The following is a 23455-nucleotide window of genomic DNA, read 5'->3' on the forward strand; positions in this document are numbered from 1 at the left end:
ATGTCCTGTATATTATTGCATTTTTGGATTCGCTGAACAAAATAAGTGTCTGTTTTATTAACGTTTATAATACCTAAATCTTAAGGTTTTTTAAATAATACGAATTTAATTAAAATCTGATCTAATTTTCATGTATCAAATACTTTAGAAGTATTTAAGTTAGCGTAATTTATAGTGGAGTGTAACACGATATACTATTTTATATCCCAATGATAATAAACTTACCATGTTATACAGGGTGTCCACAAATTTAAAGCAATAAAATAAGAACTTTAAGTGGCTCTAACTTGATTAATTTAAATACAACCCCAATCTTTCCCAGTCTCGCAAATTTTAAATTATTTTTTTTTCCTCAAAAACAAAGCTTCCTTTCGAGAAAATGAGGTTTTCAAAAAACTGCAATAGCTGAAAGCAATAACCAAAAGCGCTGGACTGAATCTAATCAGTCGATTTCGTCTCTTTTGAACAAAGCGTACAGGTGGACCTATCGATTTTTTCCCTTAAATTGTTCTTTCTCAATTAGACCTTGATCCTGACTTGATAGCGTTAAACTGATCGCAGATTTGGGTTCAGCAGGTTAAAATACCACAGATATGAATCTCAACCCCAGATGGAAAAATTTTTGGTTGGGTGGCTGTGCAATTTTTATTAAATTAAAGTAATTTGTTTTGAAAACAACAATTGAAAAGTCGAAGGTATAATTTTTTCCGTTTTCGGTTCCTTCCTGCAAAAAAAGTGTTGTACACAAGGAAAGATTGGATATTTTCTCTCCCAAACTGAACAGAGAATGAAGGAAGCATGTTTGTTTTTGGATAAATTAGCAGGCTTCTCATGAAATAATTTTTACCACAAATCGCATAATTATTAGCTCTGAAATTCTACGACTACATTGAAAATAATTTAAGCCGTGTCGTTAAGAGCATTATAACAACAATAAAACCCGTGTAACTGCTAGGAATATATTGATTTACCAAACACCCGTCATATTTTATTATAAAAAACAACTACGTCAGATTAGTTAATACTGAGTTACTATTAGTTTACCGAATTTTCCAATTAATCGGAAATTGTGAAATTTTCGGGTTTTTAGGCCGTCGTACAATTGCATTTCTTCCTGAAGTTTCACAAGCACGAGTAACTTGCATCTTCAGAGGTCAGTACAGACTAAGCGTTCAAGCAAACTACTTGTAAAAATGCAAGCCCTTCGTGTTGCAAAATGTAAGGAAGAAATTCAATTGGACGACGTCCTAAACACCCGAAAAACTCACAAGTTTCAAAGAATGGCCCCGATAGCTTATCTATATTTATTTACAATTAATCCTTAGTAAATGTGATTATTGTCAGATTTTTCATACTCACTGTCGAATCCTTTGTGTTAGCTAGCTGTTGAACGATAACCCACCTGAAACAAATAAGAGGGTTATATTTTCGGATAGTCAAATATAAAATGGAATAATTTGTTGCAATCCATATCAATCCAGAAAATATATGATTTTCCGTGTGCCGAATGTTACACACAATTAAGGTGGTCAGAAGGTCATTCCATTTGAATAATCTCATAGCTAAAAGTCACTATAATTCGGCAATGGAAAAGTTTCAATGCATTGCGCTACTCTTTCGGCAAACATTGACTTTTTATATTGGTTGAAATGTTCATCCTTATTATCTAAGAACAAATACAAACTCAATTCCACTGTTTTTAGTCTGAAATATAAAATTCCAACGTAAATATCCCGCATACCTACAAATCTGCGTCATTTATCAGAATTAGCCGTAACATAAAACGTAAAACATAAGCCATGGAAATGGTTCAATTCCATTTCTTGCGTTACGTTACGTATAGCGATTCCATTCCGAACCTTTTGCAGTGACCAGCTGGCAAGTGTTGCATTACGTACCTGGAAACGTTAAATGGATTGTTGGGTTATGGATTGCTTTCTAAAGATAACGCTTTTGATGTTAAATATTCTGGCGATAGCTTTAAATATTTTGTTTGTTTCACGTTGGCTTTTTTTAACAACATTCATTTTATCGTCTGAATCCATTTGGTTAGCAAAAATTGGTATGAGGTTAGGATTAAATAACATCTGTAACCCAGCATTAACTGTTACGTCTTATGTTAACGATAATTAGAGAGTTTTTAGGCCCCTTAAAATTACGTTGGCCTTAAACGCTAACCGTTATTCTAATCATGAGCAGTGTTGAAAAAATAACGTGTTCAGGCAAATAACGTTAAGTCCGTTTTTTAGTTTTTGATAGGGCGTTTGTTGCACTCTTAATAAAATAAACCTCACGTTATTGTTTTCTTATCCCGTTTTGTTAGGAAAAGTTTCAAAGCTAGTTTAAGTTTGTATTGTTAGTAAACAAAAAATCGCTAAGATGGAAGAAAACATTGAAGCTGCCTTTATCTACCTGTTTTTAATTTAGGAAATATTGAGCCAAAAGATTGCCCTATCAATTGTAGGTTTCAGAAGAAACATATTCCAAACATATTAAATAAAAATTCAAAATCAAATAGTTAGGTTATGGGTTAGAAGTTAGAACTTGTCCGTGCGAAGTTAGTAGTGTTGCCAAAATTCAAATTTGCCTGAACAATTTTCACATAAAATCACTAATTACGCCATAATGGCGTAAATTAATCAAGCCTTATTCAAATTTACAATACATTTCTAATTATATTAAAGTCGCTTATTTTATTAATAATATTAGAAATAAGTTAAATATTTCAACACCGTCGTTCTGGTTTTTAGCGTGATGCTTATTAACGTTACCGCTACTCGGACGTAAATAAAGGAACAAGTTATCCTCTAATAACGTAAACGGTTATTTCTTTACTAATGCGCATGCTCAGAATAACGGATAACGTAAAACGTGTCAGAATTAAGGGGCCTAAAAACTCCCTAATCAGTTTGCTGTGTCCTCTTATGGTTTACATGTACGCCTTATGGCCACGTCTTACGTGACGGCTACAATAAATACAGATTTAAATCTATTGATAGCGTGCAAAGAAAAGTGATCACTAAAATCTGAGCAAAGAGAACAGGTGAAATTAAAAGGCAATTAGAAATGGATTAATTCAGTGACGGAGCTGTAAATTCGTTTCTTCAATTGAGAAGACGTTAGTGTTTCAATTCATTCCCGTAAGCAATGATAAAATACCTGCATTTAGTATAACACTAAACGGGCACTTAGTATTGAAATCATATTTTGCAAGTGGCTCAAATTAATGCTACAGGAAAGTTTTCGCACGAAAATTAACAACAAACTGCAGAGTTTTTGCTGTCGTAACTTACAATTTCTTCCTGAGGTTTCGCAAGCCTGAGGGGCTTGCATTTTCAGTGGTCGTTTGTTCGTTGCTAGAAAGTTTACAGTGTAAGCTTTCCTACCACCGGATACATTCCTACCACGTATGTTAGATCACATTAAACCAATGGATTACTGAACACCGGTATAAATTGRGCAGGAGTTAATTAACCGAATACGAGAAGCTGCTCGAGAAGAGTGCATAATAAAGTGATAACTGGCACTTGTTTGGAGTTACATACTCACATGTATGTTTTGGTTTTTAGTAAACAAATTAATAATTCGAGGTTTCGAAATAGGTTCCGTCATTCAACAATTCCTCTTGAATTTACCGTTTATCCCTGTCTATCTTATTGTCACTTTCTCTATTTATCCATGGTTACCGGAGTTTTAAATACTGACGAAGCATCAGGTATTTAGGTAATGCTAATGAGGCAGATTACCTTGAAAAACATTGTTGCCGTTTTTCTAATGTAGTGTTTTGCAAATTTCAGTTTTTAATAACATTTATGTTTTTTTACTATTTGTTATGTACTCCTAAAACACCGCCAGACAACACCTCCAGAGTGGAACGGAATTACGTCAATTTTGAATCACCCTGTATATGTTTTATTTAAAATTTTAGTCCGTCGTTCTCATTGGAACATTCTTAAGCAACATCAATAGCCACATTGCATATTCAAAGAAACCGTTTAATTACTATGTTTAAAAAAAACGTTATAAGCTGTTTTCTTACATCAAGACTTGCCAATTTTAATTTAGTCACGGTACTTGATAAAACTTTAGTCACGATACTGTTACTATAAGAAGTTCGCTCATTAGCTTATCATAGAGTTAGTGCGCCAGGGCCGCTAATTTAAAGAAAATTAATGATGGGCCATCTTCGGCAAGGGTCTATCACAAGCACATTTCCCCTACAGTGGCACCAAAAGCGATGAAGAGATCAATGTTGAATTTATCCCTCAGAGACCGGAAGCAACGGAATGACTTACGGCCGTGGACAGAAATCGGCTGTTGATGATGATGCTACAATATGCTGCATCAATAAAATGGTGTTAATTTTTTTCGGTTTACAAATAATGACTTCTGTTACATGCTGATTGCAAATGCAATTTCCTGATAGCTTTCAATCTGTTGTTTGACATGCCCGAGCAAGGTTTTTTAATTTTATCTTTATAGACTTTATTTAATATATTCTAGACCCTAGGTCCACACTGTACTAAGTGATTTTTGTTTAATGCGATTGATAATGTTATCTCGATTAAATCAACTGAACGTAAACTGAATATTCTTCTGTTACTGAGGTACCGTACAATAATTGATTTGGACAAAACATTAATTCTGATGGTTGGCAAGATTTCCCCGATACTGGCGGCCATCATCAAACCGGTAACTCCTCCTTATCAGATAATGGGGTCTTACATTATGAATTACATCAAATCTCATTTACTGCATGCATCCTTAAACGTTGTTTGCGGCGCTTTCCACCTTGCAATAGGTCCTTATTTCAAAGAAAATCTCATTTTGTTACCGTAGAATAATGTCGGCAATAGCTTCTAGCTTATTAATTACCAATTTGGAGTTTCCTAGTAGCTATTGGAGTGATTTGAATAAACGTAGCTTTTGGGTACGAAGACCTGGGGACCCACATGAAACAGTTAGATCAGAGATCAGTATACAGTATTTGTAGAAAATCATTTGGTAATGCCCAAATGTAACAATTGTATATGCAAATTGAGAATTTATTTATTAAATTAAAATGCATCTTTTTCTTGAAAAATTAGGTATGTGTTATTATATTAATTTGTTTTGCTGACATTGTGCCGGTGCTGGGATTAACTATCCTACAGGAAATCAGCATATAATAAATATGAATATATGGAGAGTGCTAGTGTGTTTGACTGTGCAAATTACTGTTCTATTATTAATGATAAATAAACTGAGATTAAGTTTTAGCTGTATTTCCCACACGTTGGCCGGATAGTCGTTGCGCAGAATATGAAAATGTATAATGCGTAATCTACATAATTTCACAGCATTTAAATATATGCACTGAGACCGATATAAGTCTCGGTTTATTAGTTACTGTTAATAACAGACCACTTCCTTGACATCTGAGGAATTCGATTTTATTTTTCGTCACTACACGAAAACCTCTTAGGATAGGAAGTTATCAAAGAGGTTTGTTTATAACAAAACAAATTTAAACAGGGTCTTTAATTCCTTACCTCAAGATAAAAAACATGTTGCTTCAACATTCATCTTATTAAATAGTTTTTCCAGTTATGATCGCAATATCCGCGTATGTGTCAAAACCCCAATAACTCTCTATCTCTAATAATAATTAAACCTTATGCCTTATTCTCGGGTATAAACCCGCCATTATCGTAGTGCCGCAAGTTTCGTAAATATATATAGAAAACATGCTGCAGATAACGGCTTTTTACAGCAAGCTATCAGCGCCGCCGTAAAAACGTTATTTGCATATCAAACGAAAGATTGACATACTGATCTAGATTCACCACATAGACAAACGCTTAAAATCTGCCCCGAAGAAATGCGAGCGCCATTGCATAAATCTAATTACCGTTTGTCACATTCTCGCATTCCGGAAACTGTATTAGGTGTCTGGCCTAGCATATGGTAGGCTATCTGTGATAATATCAGTAAATATTTCCCATTTTTAACCGAATATTTTGATCCCTTGGAATGTGTGCAAGTAATTGTAAGGTTTGTGTGCCAACTGCTTCTTTACGTGGACCAGGAATGTCACGATAAATCCGGAGGAGGCTTAGCCAATGGATTAACTATGATAATATTGTACGTATGAAAATCAATTTGTCAGAAGGAGAGTGGCAGATTTGCAGATGTTCCGTTAAAACAATCTTGGACAAAACTAACGATCAGCAGAACTTATCATTATTTATTGCAATATTTCAAAGATGCCAATAATTGAACATTTTTATTAATTCCCTGGTGGAAAGTACATAGTTTCTCCAGGGTTTTTGATAGTCAAATCACTTTTACTCATTACAATGACATGACAATAACAGTACTAGCTTTCACGACGCACGCTGACAGCTTGACGGCTTGTCACTGACTACAAGCTGACTGTTTTGACAATACTTTGATTTGAGCACTTTACGTACGAATGAAAAAGTTTGCATACGTAATTCCATGAGTACGTAAATGTTTTACAACTCGAATTATGTACCATCCTTTACCTACGACCGTAATAACTTACTAAAACTGATTGAAAAATTTGTAAGTACGGCAGCTTTGTCAGTCAACAATCAAAACGTTGACAGCAGTCCAGAATGACAAATTAAAACGTCATACGTTCATCAACAAGTATTTCAATAAGTCAGACTCTCCCGACAAGTTTTCATGTTGTTTGTGGACAAAATATACTTTTTGAAATTACTTACTTAAATTTTTCATATAAAACCCTCAAACCCGTACTGCTTATTTTAAAGTGAACATTTTAAAGAGAACAACAACAATATATTGTTTTTACTTTTGTTCCTTTCTTTATTTCCAATAACATTGATGCAAAGTTTTTCTACCTTACTCTATTCGTTTCTGTGCAAAATATAGTTTTTCTCGAAATTTTACCATTAACCTAAGTCGCCTAAAATTAAATATCTTTTCAAATATGAAAGAGTGAAAATTAGAAAAAAAAATTAGATATTATTGTGCTCGATAATGAGTTATCCGAAAAATAAATATCGTTAAAGCAAAGTGAAAAAATTACAATTTTTATTCTCTATCAAAAAAATACTGGAATAACTTCATCATTTTGAATACGATGATACGTTGCTGATTTATTCAGTGGGTGGTATTTGCGTAAGCATTGGTAAGTTTGTGGAATTTATATAAAATAAAATAAAACAAATAAGTGGAATTCTGGAAGAGATTGGCAACATTGCGAGAACCTGCCAAATTTGTAACTTTTTGAATCTGTTCAAAACTGACACTTTCTGTGGGTTTTTTCCAGTTATTTTTTTTTTATTCAAAGAGTGCTACACTTAGTTTAAATTTTCAACAGTTTTTGAAATTTTTCATTATCAATTTTTCATTATTTTTTCAAGAAAATAAAGCTGTTAAAATGACATTTTTTAGGTTTTTGTTGTCGGGTTTTTTTTCTCAAAATGCCTTCTCACATTTTTTGCAGGATTTTCATTTGATGAAAAATTGGTTTGAGTTTCATGGCATTTTGTTTTGTGAGAATTTTTCACGTATTTCTCTTAATACTGGCCGCAGGTGGAAAACTGAAACTCGGCCAAAGCAATATAACATCAATGTTGGCATTGTTAATAAAATTCCAGGGCATTTGAGGTCGAAAACCCGAAACCACAGCCCACAGCAAACTTTTTTTCTGTGAACGTTTTTCTCTGAATAACTCTCTTAATCCTGACCCCAATGGTGGGTTTATACACGAGAATAAGGAATAACGCTTAACGATGAAGGCGTATCTTAAAAGTTCGTTGCGCATCAATCCATAGAGGTGTTCATAAACCGAATAGTGCCTAACGCTTAAGGAATAAGGTTTAAGAAAGTTGTCAACTTTTAACTTTCATCTTATGCGTTTGGCGTTATTCTAATGAGGCATGCGCAGTTTGTAAGATAAATTATATTCTAATAACGCACGTGACCGGCAAATATCATATTTACATTTTGTTGTGAGGTTAGAAAACGAAATTATTAATCCAAAAGGAACTACCACTTCTTCAATGGACAGATCCATTTTAATGTACAATATTTATGTGAAATAGGCTTTTATTGGTATGTTACCGCGATAATGTTGATATAAACAGACAACCCTATTTTGTTTCTTCAGCCTATTGATTTTCAGCCATTTGATTGGCTGTACATAAAATAATATTGTTCCTTATTCTGCTTTATAAGCACCCTATCCGGCGTTATTCCTTCAGCGTTATTGTTATGCCTTAAGCCTTATCCTTATTCTCGTATATCAACCCATCATAAGACTGGGTTGTAAAGAGGTCAACGTTCTGTGAGACCGGATCTTAAGCCAACTCAAATCCGGTAAGAAACGTAAAATTGATTACGATTTGAACGTCGAACAAAAAGAAATACAATTATTTTTAGCAAGTTTGGCTCTGAACCAAACAAGCATTATCAGGCACAAAAATCGCACTTTCTTTAAAGAAAATAAAACTGCGTTGCAGTTACCTAAAAATTACCTTTGAGAAAACTAAGCTCGGTTAGAAAATTGGAAATTGAATATGAGGGATTAGAGAAAATGCCGAATATCCAATTTTTGAGACAAAAATATTACTATGGAACTCCAGATGCATTTAAATTTCGAATAAAATTTAGAATTGTTGTACTTGAGGCAAACTTTAGATGCATTTGAGCGCTAATAATGTATTTTTGGACGAGAAAATCGAAATTGAAATTTCGTTGAATTTTATTGAAAATTGCACGAAAGTCGTGAACCTAAAGTTTTGGAAAAAAATATTTGCGCTAGCATTTACTTAAAAATTCACATCTCCCAGAGTTAATCAGGAAGGCAGTTGCATCTTTCACCATCTTTTGTGGACATTTTACCCTGTCGACGTGGAACCCGTGGACATTTTTTAGGACCGTAGTAGGAATTATGCTTTAAATAAGCCAGGGTACATAAAATCCCCACAAAAGTGTTGGTTATTGCTCATAACCATTAGTGGGCCACACTGATGGTAAGGAAAAAAGTAAAAGTAAGCTGTGTTTTTCCTTTTATTATTGAAACGTTCATCGTGATTTGCTCAAGCGTTTTTATTAACAAGTACTTACTAAATTGCGTCTTTATAGGGCAAATCCTACAAGCACATAGACACATCACACCTTGTCTAATTAAGCAGTTTCAAGCAAATCTGATACACAGCCATGTTTTAAGAAAGAGTATCTGTTGTGTTATATCCCGTGGCATTGTTGCTGAATTTCACATAATGTCTAACTCTATAATTTGTTATCTTTGGGCCCTAGGAGAACAAATGCTGCAAAATATAACAATAGACATTCTTGAGGTCACCTGGTCTCACCGTTTAATGCCTGAGGTCGCTAAAAATATCATTCCAAACTTGGAATATTAGGTATGTGGGTACTCCAAGCGTCCTATGGCCTTGATGCTGCTAACCCATAGTTCAATAATTTATGTGGGTTGTCGTGTATTTTATAAATAGAGGGTACTGACCTTCTTAAAAGAGAGACGCGGTCGAGGGGTTTGCTAATAAAATTGTAAACAATTGGCTGAGTCACGTTACAATTTACTTCAGGCAGTCACATTTTTAAGCCGTGATTCATGTATCGCAAAAGTACCGATATCCACAGTAGCAATTATTGCTGCAAACGAAATAAACCGAATGTTCGAGTGATTATAATTTTCTAATAATCAGTGTTGGTCCCACGTTCTACGATTGGAAAAATAATGTCTAAGACTAAAAATTGACTCAAAAATGTTGCTATTATGAATTTCGTAATTGAAAATTACTCCTTTAAACGTTTCTAAACCCCTTAGCCACACTGCATAAACATACGTATCACATTATTTTCGTTTAGACAAACAATTATATATTAAAATGTATTATTATGCGTAATACTACGATATTCTAACGATTTTCTTAATACATTTGAAAATGCATAAGCAATTTCCACATCATTCAGTCCTGAATTCTAATCAATTGCACCAAAATAAAAGCCGACTAACCTAATCTACTTAAATTTCTTGAACAAAACCGTGTCATGTTTACAACGTAATTTTGTTCTTTATTCGCGTATTTGTTTCAATTCTTGGCGTGCTTCGACTGTGTAAATGTTCTGCGGACCACAAGGTACATATGTTAATAAAACTGGCATTTAACTGGACCACGTCATTAAAAGGTATTTAAAAGAAGCAATTCCAATAGCAGCTGCATCAAACGCATACGATCGACAAAATTTCTCTCGTTGCTTTGTGTGAAAAATGTTATGTTTCTGAAGCCAATGAAGGATGAGTAGGTGTCAAAAAACGAATTATCAAACGAAACAACTTAATTGCAAAGAATATGATTGGGTAATAGAGGTTTTTTTGGTGCTTGGTGCGGTTGGTCTTTGCCCCAAGTGTTTGGAACTCGCCCGCTGTTGCCTCAAATTGCAGTTCTGGAGTGAGTTTTATACCTTTTTACGCACAATTTGAGAAGAAAGTTTTTCTGATTATGGCAGTGGTTGGCTGAGTCGAGACTACTTTTTTGGAAGAGAGAATTTTTTTGAAAATGCAGCCTGTTTGTCGTTGAAATATAGTCGAAATTGCTGAATGTGATAATTTTTTTCACTTTTTTGCCCAAAATTTTCAGAGGGATTTTTTATAACTTTCTCGTAGGTCGACGCCCTGAGAGGACTGCTTTTTCCCAGGAGAAGGTTTTTTGAAAATTCGGATAGTATTTGAAAAGTGGGGAAAAAATTGCGATTTTGGAGTTAGTTTTTGTGCTTATTTTCGACAAAATCTTTGGAAATATTTGATTATGACTCTAATACTAGTTGAAGCACTGGGAGGGTTACACTTTTCGAAGAGCAGGTTTTCTCAAAATGAGGCTTGTTTTTGGAAAATTGGCGAAAGTGCAGTTCTGTAGTGAGTTTTATGCCTTTTTGACGCACAATTTTAGAAGATTTTTTTTCTGATTATGGCATTGGTTCAGTCGGAGGACTACGTTCTTTGAAGAGAAGTTTTGTTTAAATGCAGGCTGTTTTTGAAATTTAGTCGACATTGCTGAGATTGCTGATTTTTTAAAAAATTTTGTGTTGTTGCGAAGAAATTGCGGTTTTGGAGTTCGTTTTTGTGCTTATTTTCGACAAAATCTTTGGAAATATTTGATTATGACTAATAGTAGTTGAAGCACTTCGCGGGTTACATTTTTCGAAGAGCAGGTTTTCTCAAAATGGGGCTTGTTTTAGTCGACGCCGTCGTCGGAGAACTACTTTTTACCAAGAGGAAGGTTTTTCGAAAATGCGGTTAGTTTTTGAAAAGTTGCCGAAATTGCGGGTTTAGAGTGAGTTTTTGTGCTTATTTTCGACAAAATCTTTGGAAATATTGGTTTATGACTTTATTACAAGTTGAAGCACTTGGAGGGCTGAATTTTTCGAAGAGCAGGTTTTTGACAAAAGAGGGCGGGTTTTTTTGGAAAATTGTAACAAAAATTAGTGGAGGTTACTTTTTTACATTTTCGTTAGTTTAAGCAAAGTTTGCAACGTTTTACTTAAAATGTAGACCTATACTTCTAGTCTGCTCTTCAAATTACCATTGAACTTGCTTTAGATGTTGCTCGGAGCAAAGTTTAAAAAAAAATTGTTCACAGCGATAAAAACAAAGTATTAAACCAAAAATTAGTTTTTTTACTTACTTATATGTTAACAGCATGCAGTCAGTCAAACAATTATTAATTACATGTAATTTGTCCGCTAAGCTAATGTGTTACGAGAAAGGTAGGGTTTTGAGTTAACGGCGGCCAAAGAGATTGCAATGTCTTAGGATTAAGTTTCGCTTGTATATTAATTATCTATGACTCTGGAAGGCCTTACATAAAATAAGTTTAAATTGCAAATTCCTGCGTATTTTTCTCATGGTGGCGTAAATGCATTACAGTTCAAGTCAATAAGATATAGAATATAAAATATAAAACTCTTACATTTTATATTCTAAACCTGAACTATAAAAGAAATTTGTAGTATATTACATCGAAAGGTGTCGGAATATTTCGACCTCGGCAGAATCCGATTCTGTACAAATAATCAATAAATGTTTATATTATGCAGTGTGTCTACTTAACGTTATTCTTTACAAAAAGTTCTGCCTTTGCTCGAGAATAAAGTACCTTATTTCTGACAAGTTCAAAAACTGTTATTAAGGAAAGTTGATCACAACCATAAACTACGTTCAAATATGCAATTACGTGGAAAAATAAAAACTGATAATTTCAGAAAGACTTCGTATACTACTGAAAAAATTGTTATCTGATGATTGTATTTTGGATTTTAGAGCAGACAGACCTTTTAATAAAGAGTAACTTTTTTTCGTAAAATCAATAATAAAAATTTCCCTTATGAAAACAACTTAAAAATAACACAACTTGATATTCTTCATAGAAAAAATCAATTAAATATCTGAACGTAATTTTCAATTCTACTCAACTTTTATTAATAACAATTTTTCGTAATGCCAAAAATAAAAGTACTTTATTCGTGAGGAAAATTCATATTTTCTGATATACCTCGTATATGTCTGGAAAAATATATCTCATGGTTGCACTTTAGGTTTGAACCAAGGAGAACTTTTTATGAAGAATAAGTTGGTCTCGTAAAACTAATATTAAAAAAGTTTTCCAAATGGTGCGAACTTATGAAGACACACTGTATAAAACAGCATTTCATTTTAATAATAATACAAGTTTTCAGTTGGTATGGATGATATCGTTGTTTCTGTTAAGATGCAAGGCATTTAACACTGTTTTTGATTTAGGTATATATGGTGTCCCGCAAGCACATGATCAAAAGAGCATTGAGACAATCTTTCGATGAAAAAAAGACAATTTGCCTTAAAAAATTAATTTAAAAAAACTTCCGGCTCCTCTGCAAATGCAGGTCAAATTTCTTCAAACAAAGTTTTCTTTTGAATATCCGTAGAATGATACGAAAGATTTTAAGAAAACTCGCTGTGAAGCAACTGATTTCATCAGTTTTGGGCAAGTGAGGAATTATTGCGTGTCTTGTTAAAAAAACTACCAGAACTTTTAATTTAGCAGCTGCAATTAACGTATTTTTAGCGTTGATGCACTGATCCAATTTCCGGCCTCTTCTATTTCTTTGCTACTTAAAATTTTTTAGACATTAATCGCTCGTTTACATGGTGACATCTAATGCTGTGACAGTAGCTAATGTCATGGTGTCGTATATGAAACCATTTTGATATGTGACACTAACGTCGCGTCGCTGTGACATTCAGCTGTTCAGATAATGACACTGTTGTGGACGACATTACCTGTCACCACGTTAATGTCATCGTGTGCACGAGCTGTAACTGCAAACGTCGCAGCTAGCGATAATGTTATTTTATCATAAATTAATTGCGAAGCGTTTTATGATTTTTAACTGAAGTTTTAAGCCCGGTGCTCCTTTAGAAGCCTTTGCGTCCGAATTGCATTATCAAAAATCGCACAAAAAGAAGAATAATATATGGTTTTTACCAAACCATATATAAAATTAAATAAAATCCCACTTAGCGCTTTCCCGTTATTACAAAAAACTTAATTTAACTGTTTTGTATAAGTATAGTAATGCAGAGAACAGATATAATTTTTTTGCGCAAAAGTTATGAACGCTACACCAATTGTCAAGGACGGCAAAAATATCAATGGAGGAAAAAATAGTTAATTCCCGCTACCAAATAAAAAGTCCTGGTCGTTTTTGTACCAAGACACGAAATAAATCCTCATTTGCCCAAAGCGGTTGAACTTCGTTGCTTTCAAAACATGAGTCTTACATAGAAGCAGATTCAGTGAGTTTTATGAAAATCCATGCTTACGGGAAACCCTGTATAAAAATGTACAGACGTTAAAATAAATTTGAAAAAAAATTAAGTTATAAATACCAGAAAGGAAATTCCAAATTGACTAGTTTTATGGCAATAATTGAGTTGATGTAAAAGTGAATTGGCACCATGATTTTGGATCTCCTTTAAGAGAAAGTGATGTAATAATATGCAATGAGTTCGTGATTTTTATTCTTCATGCTGATATACTCTCATGTACTCATGTTCTAATTTAATTAATTTTCGCTTTTTCAATGTAGACCAAATTTTTATTGTATTTCAAAAAGTAACTGTATGTAATAACACCGTAATAACTGCATTTAAGCGTATGATGAGAGCACAAGAAATCCTCTGAAAGATCAATAAAATAATGGAATCAGGTCCGACATGCTCCGTTGAAGAATTTAATAATATAAACGGGAAATTTTGCACCTTAATACACCGATAAATTAGATCAAGACATCGTCAGCAAAAAATCATTTATGTGTCGAGCTGAATTAAACGAGAGTTAACTTTGCTATGTGATTCCATAATTAATTTTGCAATTGGCATTAGCATTTTACATCCAGAAGCTGAAAGCATGCAGACCACCATTATGTACTAATTTTATGTTTCGGTTACAAGGATCAATTCAGGAGCAACATCATTAAATATTTTTTGCCTTTCGCACACTAAAAGTTTTTCACTGTTAAATGTTGTTCAAATACATTTTACAGCCAGAAATATAAGTGTTAGACTCTATCTTCTATAAAATATTTTATTTACTAACCTTCGAGTTTTTGCAGTAAATCCGTGCCCGTGCCGTTAAATTTTGAGTAGTCTTCTTCAGTTATTGAGTTTTTTCAACACTTATGCTCCGGTAGCTTTTGTCACGCATGTACAGTTTGATTTCGTTCTGATAACCGAAAAATTGGACCAACAACCTACGGTTGAAGTCAAGACCTGAAGAAGCCTCTGCCGCGAAGAACCAAAGCGAATTAATGAACAGTGTGTAATAAGAAGCAAGACCAAGGACGGGTTCTTTTACCAAGACTTCATTGACGATTTTACAGTTATCGCCGATTCACCTATTGGGCTCGAGTGTCATCGAATAGTTGTGTTGGTATTTGGCGGTAGGGGAAATGCAATTATTAACCCAACTTTCCGATCCGTAAGGTGTTAACGTTTTCTATTTGAGATGCTACAGATTATGAGAGTCCACAGGAATTCATTTTTTTGTGAAAAAGTGTACTTTAAGGTACATCCTGCTCGGTGGTACGTAAAGGTATTTAATGGGAACCAGGCAACGAAAATGGTAGTTCTGCATTATCCTGCTTAGTATTCAGTCAGAATTGTGAGTAGTGGTGGCGTTTAACAAACTTTTTAGACTCGTGATTCGTTATTACGACGTGGGGTAAATTGTTGATGCGATAAGACAAATATATATCCTGCAGCAAACATGATTTAACCAAATTCACATCTTATATTTTCAATTATTTTTATACTTACCATGTATTTCACTGAGATTAAATTAGTTAATTTTTTGTCAGCTTTTAATGCAATTTCGAACTCTTTGACTCAGAAAAAAATACATAAAATACGGCGAATAAATAAGGAGAGCAACTTCCATCACATATTTAAATAAATTCTAAAAAGAGCATACAATTATCGATCCAACCATGTAGACAAAAGTAAAATCGGAACACTAACATTGTGGTTTGAGGAAGCTTTTCACTTCTAGTTCTAAGTTGCCCGAAGTTTGTTCTAGACGAGGAAGGTACAGATGTTCGGTAAAAACTCCTCTAAAATAGGGTGTTTTCACTTTTTTTTTAAATGTTGATATATAGAAAGTAGTTATGGCAAACATTACACTGATGAAATTTGTTTGGCAAAAAAAGTCTCCATAATAATTTTAAAGCGAATTTAAATTCAAATCAGATGTTTTCCGGCAAAAACGCCGAATCCGTATCGTCGGTTGCCTATATCGATTGTGACGTATTAGGTCATATCAACAAAGTGTCTCGTGTTTATTTTGTTGTTTTCGCAGCTTTGTTTTATTATTCAGTTACTGTGATTATCATTATTTTATTGATTATTATCTTGCATAATGGAAAATAGTGACATGTATGAATCACAAAATAAATGGTGTTTTGTGCCAGGATGCAAGAATACCTTCATAAGTGCTCGAAACAAACTCTTTCCAACCGTTCCCCATGATTATGCACGTAAAGTTTAAGGTTCAAAGCAGCTAGAGGTGATGTTCCTAAATCAAAATCAATGTTTTTTTGAAGCTAGGATTATTTTAATAAAAGTATGAACAAAAAGCTAATGATGAGGCAGACAGAATATGCCTTCGATCGTGTATAAGTTAGGTTAAGTTGAATAAGTGAAATTCTATATATTATTTACCTAATTTAAACCCATACAGACATATTAGTATATTAAGGAGAGAGTAACTAATTAGATAAACTAATAGAAGTAAAGCATTCGTCGTTTTTAAAAATTCGGTAACCATAAAAATATATACACATGGTAAATTCTTCTTCTGAAGCCATTTTTTAGTTTAACACAAGCGATAAATTATTTAAATTCACAAAATAATTAATGAAACACAACCACACAACTAAACACTATGCACAGAACGTAAACAATCCGCCATTTATTTAACCAGAGACGTCACAACCAATAGGATTGCGTTTTAGAGATTCATGAATAATTTGAATTTTAGCTGAATTTCTTTATTAAATATTTAACAAAATAGCAATAGTTAGATATTATAAACTTATTTAATCTTTCATATGTATATATATATACATTACCATAGATTAATGTTGTTTGTAGGAATTTTTGATACAATGGAAACAACCTATTGCAGGCTRAATCCAGCTGACCAGAGTTAATAGGCTCGAAACGGGTCCTGGGGKTGTCTGAGGTTAGCAAACCTCGAAATGTTCACTGTCTTACACAATTTCTGGTTCAGATCATTGATGCCGAGGAAATTCGTGTCCATGTTGTTGTTTATACTAATTCAACAATAACTTTTTCCCAAATTGTGGTGTAACAAATATATTAAGATGGATATTTTTTGATGCAAAAGTAGTTCCAAACGTGTACGAAAATTTGGAAATCAGCTAAAGTTGCAATTTTTGTGAAATTTTGCCTGCTTTTCGATAAAACCTTTTTGTTTGTGGTGCGAAAAGTTTAGTTTGCTGATGTAAGTGTTTTGGGCGTTACGAATTTGTGTCTAACAACACTTCAAGTTGTACGATTTTTTAAGCTCTCATGAAGTTTACATGTTTTTCCAAAATCCGCGGAAGTGGGGATTTTTGTCAACTTTGGTACGCTTTTCGATAAAACCTTTTTCTGCATGGTGCGAAAATTTCAGTTCGTCGATGTCAGTGCTTTGGGAGTTACGAATTTTTGGTTAACTCCACTTTAAGTTGGGCGTTTTTCCGGGGAGTTTTTCGTCAGGTTTAAAAATTTGTGAAAAATCACCGTAAATTGGGATTTTAGTGACATTTGATTCACTTTTCGCCAACACCTTTTTCTTTATGATCCGAAAATTTTAGTTCGTTGATGTAAGTACTTTGGGATTAACAAATTTTTCTCTCACTGTTTTTCTTATTGAACTGATTTTTTTTCAATTTTTTGTCAAGTTAAAACATTTTTTAAAATCATCAAAAAATCAGAAGTGATAAAACATGTTTCTTCATGGTGCGAACATTTCAGTTTGTTGATGTAAGGGCTGTGAGAGTTACGAATGTTTGATGATGTTTGATCCGCGACTTGAATTTGACACACTCTGTATCAATTTGTATCAACTTAAAATAAACTAGATGTTATTATCTACAACTCTTGTATATAATGCTTTTTCCTAAGTTTCAAACATGATGTAAAAACGGGGTGGCCAGTATAAACAACTGTAGCAACAAAATCCAACAAAAAAATCTTAATTTCCTATGGGATTATTAATTTTCTATTGAGAAGCTAGCAATTGAATTAAATGTAATTTTAATCACCATACACACAGGCAAATTTAAGCTTCTTTCGGGTGGTCCAACTGCAGCACGTTTCATATCAACTGTTAAAACGGTGCAGGAAGTTTTCAGCTTTTTGTGTTAAGAGATTATTTAAATAAAACATTTATGCTCATAAACCATTTTTGTAACTAACATTTTAAAGAGTAGTTAATTACTGCAGTCGAACTTTGAATCCATTTGCGCGACTAAATTAACTTACGCAAGCCAAACTTTCAGCAACAACTAGTTTTGATTTATGTGCTATTTGGTGCACAAATTTTCTTAGTACAACTAGAATATATTATGTTAATTTAGCAACTATTTCGAATTGATGTGGCGATTATTTCGGAACAATGACGAAGAAAAGCCAACGATTTTAAATCAACCGTTAGACCTCAACGTTTCCAATGTATAAGAAAGACTTAATCACTGAGAGTATTAAATTACGGCTGCAGTTCTTCAAAACCCAGAACGGTACTATATCGATGACATTTTAAAGACAGTCTGACAATATTCCGTCTACATTAACAAATTGGGGTTCAGTCTGTGAACTTCGTTAATACCTTCTGCAGCCGGCAATTATCTTTTACCAAACGAAGAACTCTACGTAGGTGGCTTCACCTTTGAGTGTACGGGACGTTGTTCGAGTGATCTTTTGACCAAGAAATTTTGTTGTCAGCAAAACCCAATGTTTCCATGATGTCTTTTGCAATCAGAAAAACAATTCCGCTAATTATTGAACAGATTTATTTCTTGGAATAATTTCATTTTGTCGCTTGCATGATGTGAAATGTACGTTGCAGATCCCAAAGCAATTTTTCTAACAAAAAAAGTCATGATTGAAACACATTAATTTGTTGTGATCCAAAATTATCGTCCTTAGCCTGGAAGAGAACTGACGTTAAACTAAACATGGCATTTATATTGAAACAACATTTCATACTCCACACTTTGTCTACCGTCGATTTCTTTTTAGAATAAATGTTATATTTTGTTGTAATTTTTTTACTTTATTGCATCAGCTATTCTTCCATTTAGCGGAATTTCTGACAATATAACTATAATTAATAAGTGATAACGAAAAACTCGCCATTCAACGTTTTAACTCCAAAAAATCCAGCTAAGGGTTTCAGCAACTCGACAGTTTTTCTTAAAAAAAAAAACAATAACTGAACACCAAAATGCTTCACTGTTCCCAGTGTTCACTCAATTCTTTCAAAACTTGCTACAATTTTAATCATAACAGTTTAACTGTTTATTTGTTTGCATTGTGATACAAATCTCAACAATTATGTAAGCATATAAAGTTGCGTTTCGTATATTAGTTTTTATAAGGAAGTTTCAGCAGACATCAATCTTTACAATTACTGCAGTCCTATTAATATTGGCGGCTTTATCTGGCTCTGTGTTAAGATTCAGGGCTTTAAACAGTTTCTCATCTTTTAAACATATGCGCATATGTTACATAGTTGGAGGTTATAAATCTCTGGCTAGATCCTACCGTTAGCCCGCGAAAACAGTATGAGTAAGAAACATTGAGATTTTATCTCTAACGCCTGTTCGACAATTTTCAGTAAAGTTGTGCTTGTACCGTTGAGGAAATTCGCTTAAATTGTGGGTTTTCAAAGATTATTAGTTCCTCTATAAACTATCAAACACAGGAGAGCATTTGTTGCTGGATCATAGTTAGTTACTTGGTGACCCAAATTTATCTGTAAGCAACTTGCATTATAAAAACATATATGGTTTATTGATTTTGTAGTATCTACATTGATAATAGGGTGTTTTCACTTTTTTTTAATGTTGATATACAGGTTGAGAAAGTAGTTATGGCAAACATTACACTGATATAATTTTTTTGACAAAAAAGTCTCGTGTTTATTTTGTTGCTTTTGCAGCTTTGTTTTATTATTTAAGTTATTGTGGTTATCATGATTTTATTGATTATTATTACTATTTTGCATAATGGAAAATAGTGCCATGTATGAATCACAAAATAAGTGGTGTTTTGTGCCAGGATGCCTCAATAAGTGCTCCAAACAAACTCTTTCTAACCGTTCCCCATGATTATGCACTTAAAGTTTTATGGTTCAAACCAGCTAGACGTGATGTTCCTAAATAAAAATCAATGGTTTTTTGTTGCGAGGATCATTTCAATGAAAGTACGAACAAAAAGCTAATGATGAGCAAAAGCGGAAAAATATGTATAAATAATAAATAGAGATAAATTTTGTATACAGGGTGTTTGGAAAATGCAATAGAACATTTTAAAGGGTGATTCTTAAAAAAGTCCTGTCAAAAAAGTCATGTAAAAATAAAATATGAATATTTTTCGAGTTCCAACGAGTAAAACTTATTTTTTTGCGCCATTCTGAACATTTGTTCTAGGATCAAATTGAAAATCGGTCAAGAGTTGTATCATAGGATCTCTAACTTTCTGAGCAACAATTGTTTTCCACTTTTCCACTACATGGCACTTTACGTGTAACCCAGATTCCATTTTCCACATATCTTTTTTGAAACGCCGAATGTAGCAAAAGGGAATATGCTATTTTAAACCCCATAAAATACTAGACAAAACGTGTCACAAAACTCTTCACACAACTCGAGAAACCTCTTCATTTAGGAGCAAATCGACAGTAAAGTTTTTATTACTTCAACCTTGTTCATCCATCAATTTAAAAAAACGTTTCGGTGTTTTCCACCATCATCAGTTTTAATGTGTAGCGTTGTTGCTACTTTAGTTTAAATTAAATACAAATCTGTAAAAGATTCTCCCTAAATATTTCGCTTTTTTATTTAAATGGCTTAATTTAATCGTACGAGAGACTACGAGACGTACGAGCGCGGCTTCACAATTATTTAGATTTTAAAAGTTATTGACTATTTTTTTCAGTTTGTGATTTTTGTTGATCGTTCAATTGCTAAAACTACTAGATGCGTGTTGAGAATATGTGCCAAATAAAATTCCCTGTTTTTTGCATTGCATATTTCTTGGGTATTATTTATCTGCATATCAAACCAGAATCCTAAATCCTGCCTAAAAAATAGTGAGAAAATTCGGTTTTTCTTAAAAAAAAATGCTAAATCAAAATACACAACGAAAAGGTTTCGAAACATATTTTCTAGTCGCAATATAAGAAAGAGGGTGATGACATACGTAAAGAAAGCTTTTCGTACCGAACTTGTGGGTACCGTTAATCGAACATTGAAAACTGTTTGTTTTGTTAAACTCATTACATATTCCAACATAATTCTTTCGTACTTGTGTCAAACTGGCATAGTTCGAAGAAAAGTGGGATACTGGACTTGCCATTTTATCGTTTGCATCGCGTGTTAATATAAAGTTCCGTAAAAGAGGAAATTATGAAAAGCTGTATTAAGCTTGCTCCGAGAGGTTTAATGTTATCTGGAACTGCAATCAAATGTCTAGAGAATAGTAGAATGTCTAGGAAAAAAAGCTAAAGATTTTCAGTTCACCTTCAATGGTTCAATTGAGGAAATAATTCGGGTGCCCCACGAATCTTGACATATTGCTTTTGTTTTGCCTTGGCAGCCTTCCTTGATATGTGCTTAGCAATTAAGTTACGAATGGATTTTTTAACGACCAGGACTAACACAAATGCCGCATTTTTTTGTATTTACAACGATGTCAACTTGGGAGTTAGCTTGACAAGTAATTTTTTGTCTTTTATCGGTCTAGACTTTTCCCATAGCCATTATTGTTAAATGCCTGACAGCATACAGTAAGTTCCAGAAGCAATGTTTGAATTCGTTTAAAATACAGCGGTGTGAATTATTGAAAAAAAGCTCAAAAATGTAAATTTTGAGTATTAATTTAAAATGTTTAAATTTAAATTTAATTGAAAATGTAATTTTTTTTTCAATGCTGTTTTTATAGTAAATTTATCTACACAGGTAAAAATAATAATCGCATAAGGATCCCAGACTTTAAAGTCTATATCTTGCCGGGCTGACTTTAAATTGGCATACCGTTAAAAGAACAAACATTATTTTGCATTTGTGTTAGTCTTACTCGTATGAATACAACCCATTTGTAAATATCAGATACATCAGATGCAGACAAATCAAAGACGATCGTACAAAAAAAACGCAAGTGCATAGTTTTTTTTGGCATTATACTATTGGAAACGAAGAAGCTAAAAAAGTTTTTAATTAACCCGAATACATTATATTTAAGTTTAAAACAATGTTGATTTGTAAGTGGCAAATCTTTTATGAATATAAGACATTCATCGGACTGTTCATTTACATACGGTTTTTTAGTGCGAGAGAGTCAATTATTTCCGTTGGTGTTGAACTTTCGAAAAATAGTTTCATATAAAAGTTGTTGACTCACAAAGTGCTCACATTCTAAAAATTTCTTATATAATACAGAGTGTCTCAGAAAAGCGAGGCAAGATCAAAGTGTATTTTTTTAAATAGAACTACCCGTTATTCATTAGCTCATGGAATGCAGCTTGAAACGCTGCATATGCACCGTAAATTTCTTACTTGCGACGTTGGCAGATTATATTTTGGATCACTAAAATTCTTAATGGATCTGTGATGATTGGAAAGACCTAATTTTTTGTATCTTTAACTGCTTTTTTGCTTCTACAATGAATTTTTAGATACCATGTTTTTAAGCAAAATTTTACTAAAATGGCGATAATCTGCCAACGTCGCAAGTAAGAAAAACAATTTACGGTGCATATGCAGCGTTTCATGCTGCAATCCATGAGCTAATGAAAAATGGGTATTTCTATTTAATAAAATACTCTCCTCGCTTTTTTGAGACACTCTGTATCATATAAGATATTTTTTGAATGTGCGAACTTTGTGCGTCAACAACTTTTATATGAAACTATTTTTCGATAGTTCAACACTATCGGAAATAATGGACTCTATCGCACTAAAAAACCACCCTGTATGTACAGTTAGGTATGAATAACAAAGTGAATTTGCAAGAGTTGACGCAGGGCTGGCAAAATTGCTTTTTTAGCTTTTGGACGAAATATCGCCAATCTGGAAAAACGCTAGCCGTAAAAACTGTACCCGGCCCTGGGTTAAATGTTATGAGTTATAACTTATTAGCTGATGAGTTATAACTCGTTAACTCACAGAGCGACATCAACTCAATGGTGCAACTGAACACAGTGTTACCCAGGCCGAACTGCCCAGTACCAAAAGCGCTATTTGCGTCATTTGTATCTCTCTTTCTTGTACTACAACAAGGACTTACTTACTTACTTACGACCACTGATGCTATCTACAATAGAAAAGTAGCTTTGTCCCAAGAAAAAACGTTGTCAAACCGTTTAAGAATTTACAGAATATTTTTGAAATTATTATTTAAAATGACTTGATAGAAATCGCGTCTGTTCGATATGTCGTTTTCAATTTTATAATGCTGTGCAGATTACTGATCAAACTGACAAACCAATGGTGATAACATTTCGTTTTTATTACCTTCTCAGCGGTGCGTTTCGGTTTGCAAAGGATTTTGTCTAAGGTTGGTGACTTGGATTTCTTTAAATGCGATTTACTTCGGTTACACACAAGTTTGAAAATGCTCGACCAACCGACT

At 33.4% G+C, this 23455-nt stretch overlaps 2 protein-coding genes across 7 annotated transcripts in view; one reads left to right on the top strand and one right to left on the bottom strand.

Annotated features, from left to right (window-relative positions):
* Positions 1 to 23455, top strand: part of LOC109542356 (autophagy-related protein 16-1) — a 609070-nt gene that overhangs the window by 180729 nt on the left and 404886 nt on the right. The window lies entirely within an intron of this gene.
* The window catches only part of LOC109542360, a 177167-nt gene that overhangs the window by 127856 nt on the left and 25856 nt on the right, over positions 1 to 23455 (bottom strand). For 2 of the 5 annotated variants that reach the window (XM_019911558.2, XM_019911559.2), the window contains exon 1: positions 14637 to 14875. The exons of 2 other annotated variants lie outside the window; for them this stretch is intronic. The gene's annotated coding sequence lies outside the window, so the exon portion shown is untranslated. Of the gene's footprint in view, positions 1 to 1359; positions 1403 to 14636; positions 14876 to 23455 lie in introns of those variants that run through there. One more of the 5 variants, XM_019911560.2, reaches the window with a different exon arrangement.

The sequence above is a fragment of the Dendroctonus ponderosae genome, unplaced genomic scaffold (assembly GCF_020466585.1).
Source record: "Dendroctonus ponderosae isolate FM_Combo_2020 unplaced genomic scaffold, Dpon_F_20191213v2 Dpon_F_20191213_7, whole genome shotgun sequence".
Taxonomy (NCBI): Eukaryota; Metazoa; Arthropoda; class Insecta; order Coleoptera; family Curculionidae; genus Dendroctonus; species Dendroctonus ponderosae.